Here is an 8,807-nt window from a genome sequence, read left to right as displayed (position 1 = left end):
CAAAAGTTACGAGTGATCAAAGTTTTTGGGAGGGGGTGGGCTAACTTCTTACCCCTTGACCCCAGGACCACCAAAACTTGGTATACGTATTCTACACCTCCAAAATCGACAGGGTGCATCTAACGATGCCGTATGGGGGTGTTTTTCGATATATTTTTTCTATAACTCTTACCATTTTCGAGATATTTGCAATTTAAGATTTTTTTAACGCTGGACTTAGAAAATTTTCGGTACATTTTTTTTTGTTCCATGACGACCTATGTTTATTTTGGTATGGGAGGACAGAGGACACCGAGACTCGACCGACACACTAAACCCAACCTCTCTACGCGTACTCTACGTCACCAAAAAAGGTTAAAGGTTCCAAATAACAATAGTTAGAGTTTCCCCAATCTAGTAAAGTGGATTGGTTGAAATCTCCAAGGCGTATTTTGCATTTTTTTTTTCAAATATGAACATGTTAAAACTGAACTGTCTCGGATTTTTGAGTTTTGTATTCGCCCTGAGAAAATTCTATATAAAATAACATACCTGAAAATTATATTCACAGTAGATTGATTTTTTTGAGTTTTGTAATCACCTCAAGAAATTCTATATAAAATAACATACCTGAAAATTGTATTCACAGTAGATTGAATTCTTGAGTTTTTGTATTCGCACACAAGAAATTCTGTATAAATAACATACCTGAAATTCTATTTACAGTAGATTGAATTTTTGAGTTTTGTATTCACTCCAAGAAATTCTATATAAAATAACATACCTGAAAATTGTATCGCTATATACTAGACTTTTTGATTTCTGTGATTTTGGAGAAAGCAATGGCATCCACCACCAGTTTCAATCGTAAAAATGATAAAACTGAATGTGTTACTTGTGGGAAGCTAATCTCAAGGAACAATTTATCGGTACACAGGGCAAGATGTAGCGAAACAGGTTCGAGAATTAATCGTTCGTCACCTTCTAAGTCTTGTGCTCGATGCGGAAAGATGATTAGCATTACAAATTTAAGTAAACACCTGAAAATTTGCAAACCATCGACCGAACAAGGAACATTGAAAAGAAAAATCGATGATCCAGGAACCGAAGCTTCCACTTCCAAACAAGTTAAATTATCGGATGAATGCAAACCAATTAGATCTGCATTCAACGACCAACTCCAGGAATTTTCAATTAAGTCAGAACCAGGCCGTGACATCCTTAGTTTCTTGGATGAAACGAAAACATCTGTACTAAATATTTTAAAAGATAAACTTGAAAACAACTCTATAAAAGTATACGTTGTTCTGTTTTCTGAATACGAGAAAGTTGATGGGACAACGAGTATTTTTTATCATCGTACAAAAAACCAGACTCTTTATTTTGCTGACGTCGAAAATTTAGACAACTTCTATTATAAAGTTTCCAACGAGCTGGTTAAGAAACATGACGATTTCGAGGCTAAAGGGTCGGGATGGTCTCTATGTGGAAGTCCTCACACGTTAACTGTTTACGTGAACCGATTCTCGCCTCTTCGCGCTTCCAGCTACGTTCCTCTTCCACCGAACATTCAACACAAGATGGCTGTGTTAAATATACAGAACAGCGATAACAAGTGTTTCCTTTGGTGTATATTGGCTGCACTGCATCCTGTTTATTGCAAAAATAATCCACAGTGGGTTGGACATTACAAACAATACGAGTCCGAATTTGAAAGTGTAATGTCTGGCATACGAGCGGATCACTGTTGAGATACGGGCGACCACTACAGTGTTAAGATAAAAAATGTAATCATCCTCTGACATTGAACGATTTGAAAGAGAACATTACAAACTAAATCGCCGCTATTGATAACAGCATATTATAATGAACGACCAGGAACACTGAACGGCGACCCAGACTATTACTTCATGAAGCGGAACGAAAGTTTAACGTTCAATATAAAGTTTGTTAAACTCCTATTTCTATGAAAAACTCAATATGCTGACCATTTCAGATATTTATTTTATTATGAAACATAAACTAAACGTAACGTTTCAGCCTTCTAGCGAGGTCTTCTTCAGACTCTGCACCAAGTACAAATGTAACAAGGTACAAAACAGGACGATATATATACACACAAACATTACTCACCTCCAGACTATTAGAAAGTTGTTTTCCTGGAACATTGTAGCAGGTGGCCTTCTCTTGTCAACGTATTACTATGTTATATTTCATATGTAACAACGTGTTTCTACCCTTATTCATATTCGCATGTATTTATAATAAAATTTGTAAGTTTTACGTGAATCAACCTGTGCAAGAAAATAATTGTTACCTTCATCGATGCTCTTACAATGAGATTTACTGTTAAAGTGGAAAACGCTAAAGTCTGTGCGTTGATTATTACAGAGTGACTCTCAAAATAAAGTAGCTTCTATGTCAAGTATAAACCCGCAACTGAGGACTGACCTGCTGGGCTGAAGTTTTACTTGTAGTGGCGCTTTCCTTATCATTCCTTTTATTTCCGTCAACGGTAGAGTCTTCCACAGGATCATCTAAGATGTAGCCTTTGCGTTTAAATTCAGAGTACTTTTCAATTTCTTTTCGACAATACATGCATACATATTGAAGTACTTTCATGCAGTTGGTGATCTGAAGAGAAAAAAATCATATAAATTATTTATCGAATCAATCTAAAACCAATCCAAACAAATAGATTTGAGCCTCTGGAGTCTGATGCGAGCAAAAAAATTGTGACGAATATTTTGAAGTAAATTGCAAAGTGCTCTTAGGTTATTGATTTTTGTAAAAACTGTACACTGTGCTTAGCATACGTATTGACTTTTTGTGATGGCTTAGATCGGATTTTCAAAAGCGAGTTTTGACTCTATTAGGATACCAAGACCTCGGTGTTGTGCTCAGTCACCTTCAGGATAGTTTTGTTTCAAACAAATTGTTATATAGGGGGTTTAAGAAGGTTTTATGGACAGTTTCCATCGTTTGCAGCATTCAGGGAATCTATTGATATTATTTTGGAGGAAGTACGCGCCTGATGACTGTTTTATTTGTCTGATCGGCGGACTAACAAATGCAAAGATGATGTGTACGCCACTTCAATTCGAACACGCAGATTGTAATTTTGTAATAAATTGTATTTGAAAGTTACAGGTAGGTACATTAGTACAATTGATCATATACAAATGGGTGCCAAGACCCTTAATGAAAACAAAATAATGGTATGAGTTCTTGCAATAGAATGAAAATCTTCGTCCAAATACTAAATAATTCTCACATTAAAACCAATATAGAAACCAACTCCTTATTAAGAATAACGCCAAATTATCCATACATGTCAAATAGAGAGGTGTATAGGGTGCTTGGAATTCAGGAATTCACAAGGCAACACAAAAATTAACAGAGGAATGTTATTCAACCCTTGCGTTGGCTTTTGTTGTTTTAAGTTCACTTTATGCACAGATAGACTAATCGGGAATATACATACAATTTCAAGTGGGATCTGGGTATCGAACCCTGGATCTATTAATTACAAGTCGGCCACATTACCACTATAAATACACAAGTATTATCCCGGACAAATAATCTACGTGAGAAAAGCTCGCTCGTCCGCTGCAACAATGCAGTCTCAAGAATGAAGCAAAGGCTAGCATGTGTGCGTCTTTCTAAAATGTGGATATTTATGACGTTTAGTCAATTGGAATTTCGCTTAACAATCTATCTCGTTCAATAATGCAATGAGCAACAAAAACACGAAATAGGGAAACTAATTCCCATATGAAGAAAGTGCAATTTATGGGAATCTCTGTTTATGAACCAATGTTAATGTTATGATGTTGCATAAAACTCTAAACACGATGGAGACAGTTTTGAATTTCTTTCCGTATTTATTGGATATTTTTTGTCTTTGTCAGTTTCTGAATATGCTGTCTTATTAGCTAAATCATCCTAAATAGCCATTGTTTTGAATTTGGCTCAGGTAAGACTCCGAAATTATTGTATTCAATGGTGACCTGATTGTCTGAAACTAAAAAAGGACATCCATGGATGTGTACGGGGGCTGTTGCAACTATAACTAAAGAGCACAAGGTCAAGTGCACTCCTCCCCACCTTTTTGGCAAAGAAAAAATCACGCTGCTTAATTGTATCCTGAAATATTACACAATTACCTTTATTTTGTTTTCATCTTGATTTGATTTTTGTTATTTAACATCGCTTTTCATTCACTTTTGGATAATTGTCACAATGAATATGAGCCATGACATGATTAAATTAATGAACAGACACTCACAAAGAACATCCATACCCAGGTCCCCTACTGCTTATATTTTCTACTTTACAGATTAACTTCCATATTTCTTTTCTTACTGCTGTTGTTTTGTTTTTCCTTCCTTTCTTAAAATAAAACAATAATACGTTGTGAAATTAATATTAAAACTTGTACATCTACAAGTCTTTCTTTGCAAACGAACAATTTTAAAGGCACTAACAGTTTCACAGAAGTAAGCAATTTGCCTGGGTGTTTGGCACGACATTTCGAAGGACATTTAGTACGAGGCTGCAGGACATGACCCTCAAAAAAATGATCGTCCTGCGAAAATCAGGACGTCTGGTCACCTTAGTTTTCATGTCGCCTGTCTTAACAATCGTTTCATGAGTTCCTGGAAGTTACGTCAGATCGATCGTTTGGTGTGATGGGTTGTATACATGCAGGTTAGATTATGAGCGTCCACAGCGCAGAAATTAAGCACTTTTATGGCATTTGTTTACTTGTTTGCTTTTTTTACATTTACCAGCACTCAACTTTTGTTAAAGTTATTTTGGGATACCTTGTACCGAAAAGAAATAATAGCGTGCTATCCTTGCATCTTTTCACTGAATGATTATTGCTGATTGCCAAATTCGTTCCTATTGCGTTAGCTTATTATTTCATGTGGTTTGTTTAGGATATCAAACATAAAATACACACAATTAAACCAGCAATGACGTGGGAGAAATGAAACTTCAGATTATGTATGAATGAATGTGGGCGACAAACATTAGAAATTATGTAAGTTAAGAAACTTCTAGTTCTGACCATGCGGAAGGTAAGAGTACAAGGATTCAGAGACAACATAACTCTGGAAATGAGACGAACAAGGTCAGGAAATTCATTTTACCTGTTCATGAACAGCGACATCCAAATTCTTTGTGGATGTACTGAAACGAGTGGTACAATGTTTTCTGCAGAGGCGACATGTCTTGTTGTTGTTCATTTTGTCTTCGGTTATTCCTCGAGGGAAAGAGAAGAACAGAATTTATATGGATTTTTTCCTTAACTTTCCTTTAAATTTTGCTGGCCTCTGCAACAATACCAACAAACATTAAATTAAATTAATTCATTAGCACTATACTTGAGATTATTACGCATTATCACACTTGAGGTGCAGCAAGAAATATCAATAGATTATTTTCTGATGCAGGAAAAGAACTCTCTACCAATGCGCTGTGCAGCATTTTGACAAAATAACAAATCATGAAAATTGAATATAACTATATTTGATTATCTTATTTATTTGTTACTAGCTGATTGCCCGGCGTTGCCTGGGTATTTATTTATACCAATCTTCTATTAAACAGGAAAATAATTAATTGAAGACTAAAATTGGTAAACGCTGTCAGTGCCGCAATAATCCAAACATCGTTTTCCACGTTAAACTGTGAAATATGCCATGCTTTATAATGTGGTAAACGTGAAATGAGACTGGTAGGCCTCTAAGTAGTTCAAAGGGCGTGTAAAGTGGTCACTAGTGTGCACGATCTTAAGGGTTAATGTGCGGTACGATGCGATTTACCAACACTTTCGCTTTTGGCACTTACAACGTTTACCACTTTTAGTCCTCAATTCTAACTACAGTGTAAACTGAACTTGAAGTTGAACCTCATTGGGAGTGTCACCATTCATCTTAGCGAACCCGTATCCTATGGATTCCACACTAATATCTGTCGGTTTACATGTCACCCCTTCCAACCCCCACCTCTAGGGGTGCCAGAGGAATCTTGCAGTTGAATGGCATTGGGAGTGTCACTATTCATCTTAGCGACCCCGAAAACTATATATTCCACATTAATATCGGTCGTTTTTTATTATGTTTAGATGTCACCCCTTCCTACCTCCACCCCTAGGGGTACAAGGAGTGTATTGTGTTTGAACGGCATTGGAAGTGTCACTATTCATCTTAGCGACCCCGAAAACGATAGATTCGACACTAATATCGGTCTTCTTCGATTTTTTTTACATGTCACCCCTTCCCAACCCTACCCCTAGGGTTGCAAGGGGTGTCTTGGAGTTGAACGGAATTGGGAGTGTCACTTTTCATCTTAAAGACCCCGAAAACTATCGATTTCACATTAATATCCGTCGTGTTACATTTCACCCCCTTCCCACCCCCACCCCTAGGGGTGCCAGGAGTGTCTTGGAGTTGACCGGCATTGGGAATTTCACTATTCATCTTTGCGACCTCGACAACTATGGATTTCACACTAATATTCGTTGTTTTTCATTATTTTTACATGTCACCCCTTCACACTCCCACTCTTAGGTGTGCCAGGGGTGTCTTAACGGCACAGTATTTCTTTCCAGATTGTAAGTCATATGTGTACCAAGTTTTGTCATCGTGAATGTCACCAATTAACTTAGAGACTCCGAAAACTATGGTTTCTACACTTATCTAGGTCATTTTTGACATTTTATTTTTCACCCCCTCTAACCACCCATCCCGATAGGTGATGAACGTGGAGTTGAACGGCATTGGGAGTGCCACTGTTCATCTTGGCGACCCAGAAAACTATTTATTCCACACTAATATCGGTCGTTTTCGATTATTTGTACATGTCACCCAACACCTAAAGGTGCCAGGGGTGTCTTACCCTCACAGTGTTTATTTTGAAATGGCAAGTAATACGCCTACCAAGTTTGGTTGAAATCGCTCCAGTCGTTCGAGAGCTATGCAGGAAGAAACACACATACACACATACATATATCCATTTTTATACATTAGATTAGATATAATTCCCTGATTGTCACGGATACACAGACACGGATGGCGTGACAGCCATTGATTGCCAGAGCCTCATTCTCACTTGCCTCAGGTGGGAGATTATCCAATCAGTTACGGGGTGACGTATGTTCCGCACGACGAACCGCCAGTCATTGTTGTTGGTTTCCATGACTGGGTTTCGCTACTCAAGCGTAGCTGCCCAATTTCCTCATATGGTGGGTGGTCACCGGTCTCATATACAGGCCGAAATCTCACGAGAAAAGTTGCTAATCTTTCCCCAGGATACTCGAACAAGCTCGCGTCCCGTAGACCAAACCCAAAGCCTGACGCCTTAGTTCGCGCTGCAACGGTGCAGGACAATTTTATAGTATCCTAATTATTTTTATTTTCTAACCATATGGATAATTTAATTACTTATAAAATTGACATACACTGGGTTCAAACCACACATATCACACAGTGCCGCAACCTCAACATTGTGTTACTTCCACATCCAAGACATGACAATACATAACATACATTATAATAGAAGCTAAGAAGAACGTACTCATTACTGAAGTAGTGAAAAAGCTTTTAGGGTTTAGAGAATAACACTTACCTGGCACTCCGACGACTTGCGAACGTTCTTGTAATCCTTTCCCTTCCGCGTGAATAGCTGTAGTTGGTATTTAGATGTCTTCATTAATTAGTTTAAACCGACAAGTGTGTTTGTTAACGTGGAAGTGAAAAGATCTCCGGTTTGAACAGAAGCATGTAGTCTTCGCGTGCGTCTGCAGCCGCTCCTAGCCAATAAAACACCCGCAAGGGTCGGGGAAACCCCGAAGTCAGTGTTGCCAGGCTTGGGAACATATATTGTTTGTGGAACACTAACATTCATTGATTCCATGGGATAATGCAAGGTAGTTCAAACAGATCATGGTAACGTAAGAATTTAATGAATTTTCTGAAATCTTAGTGTTTGACATTTCATTTCTATTCTGTAACATTTTGATGTAATTGCAATTATAATTTGTAGGCTAAAGCGTTACTCGATATCCCAGTGTTGTACATGTACATATCATGTTACAACCTTGAACTAAGACATCAATACTCCGTCCCCAGTCCTATGCACGCAATCACGTAATCAAATACTCAAGAATGCACCGTGGCTGGAGCCTACTCAGGATGTATGTCCGTCCTTGTTTAGGTTTGCAAGCACTGCTGGTTGCCATTGACTTGGTAGAAAAATAACCTACTTGAATCTAAATTACTTGAGAATTCTCGTACCATCATGTAGCCCTTCAACACATCAGAAAAAACTGAAACCTTGTAAGGAATATCACTTTTTTCGTGACTACTTCAATCAACGTAAGCAGTAATACTAAATTTTCTATCGTTAGAAAGGAGTTTGGCAACCTGTGTACTGTCACTAGTCTGATTAAATGGAAGAAGGTGTGTTCGTGTGAAATACGATATTATTATTATCATCATCGTCATATCTCAGATTCGTTTTAATCTTTTAAAACTATATTTTGCGAAACTCATTGTACGTGTGGCAAACGTGTGATATGTTGTCACACAGAACACATAATGTAAATTGCCCCATCTTTACAGATTTTTCCATAAAATAGCAACCAAGCTATGCTCACGTAACATAATGACTAATTGTATAGCTTGGTGTTGTATATTTGTTTCTCAGCACCTGATGTATAAGTTTCAACTGTTTTCTAGAACACTCCTATAGAAGAGCCATACTTGCAAGTGTCTCTTCCTCAACCATTCCTTCAAAAGTATCCCTTAGGATACAACTTT

At 37.6% G+C, this 8,807-nt stretch overlaps 1 long non-coding RNA gene across 1 annotated transcript; it reads right to left on the bottom strand.

Moving 5' to 3' along the window:
- Positions 1 to 2,539: 2,539 nt before the first annotated feature.
- On the bottom strand, positions 2,540 to 7,775 carry LOC146003198 (uncharacterized). Its single transcript, XR_014443802.1, has 3 exons — positions 7,615 to 7,775; positions 5,136 to 5,318; positions 2,540 to 2,613 (listed from the first exon to the last, which is right to left on the bottom strand). It is a non-coding gene; the product is annotated as an uncharacterized LOC146003198 (long non-coding RNA).
- Positions 7,776 to 8,807: the final 1,032 nt, after the last annotated feature.

The sequence above is a fragment of the Lepisma saccharinum genome, chromosome 19 (genome assembly GCF_977018435.1).
Source record: "Lepisma saccharinum chromosome 19, izLepSacc3.1, whole genome shotgun sequence".
In the NCBI taxonomy this organism is placed as follows: domain Eukaryota; kingdom Metazoa; phylum Arthropoda; class Insecta; order Zygentoma; family Lepismatidae; genus Lepisma; species Lepisma saccharinum.
This window is presented reverse-complemented; position numbering and strand designations above follow the sequence as displayed.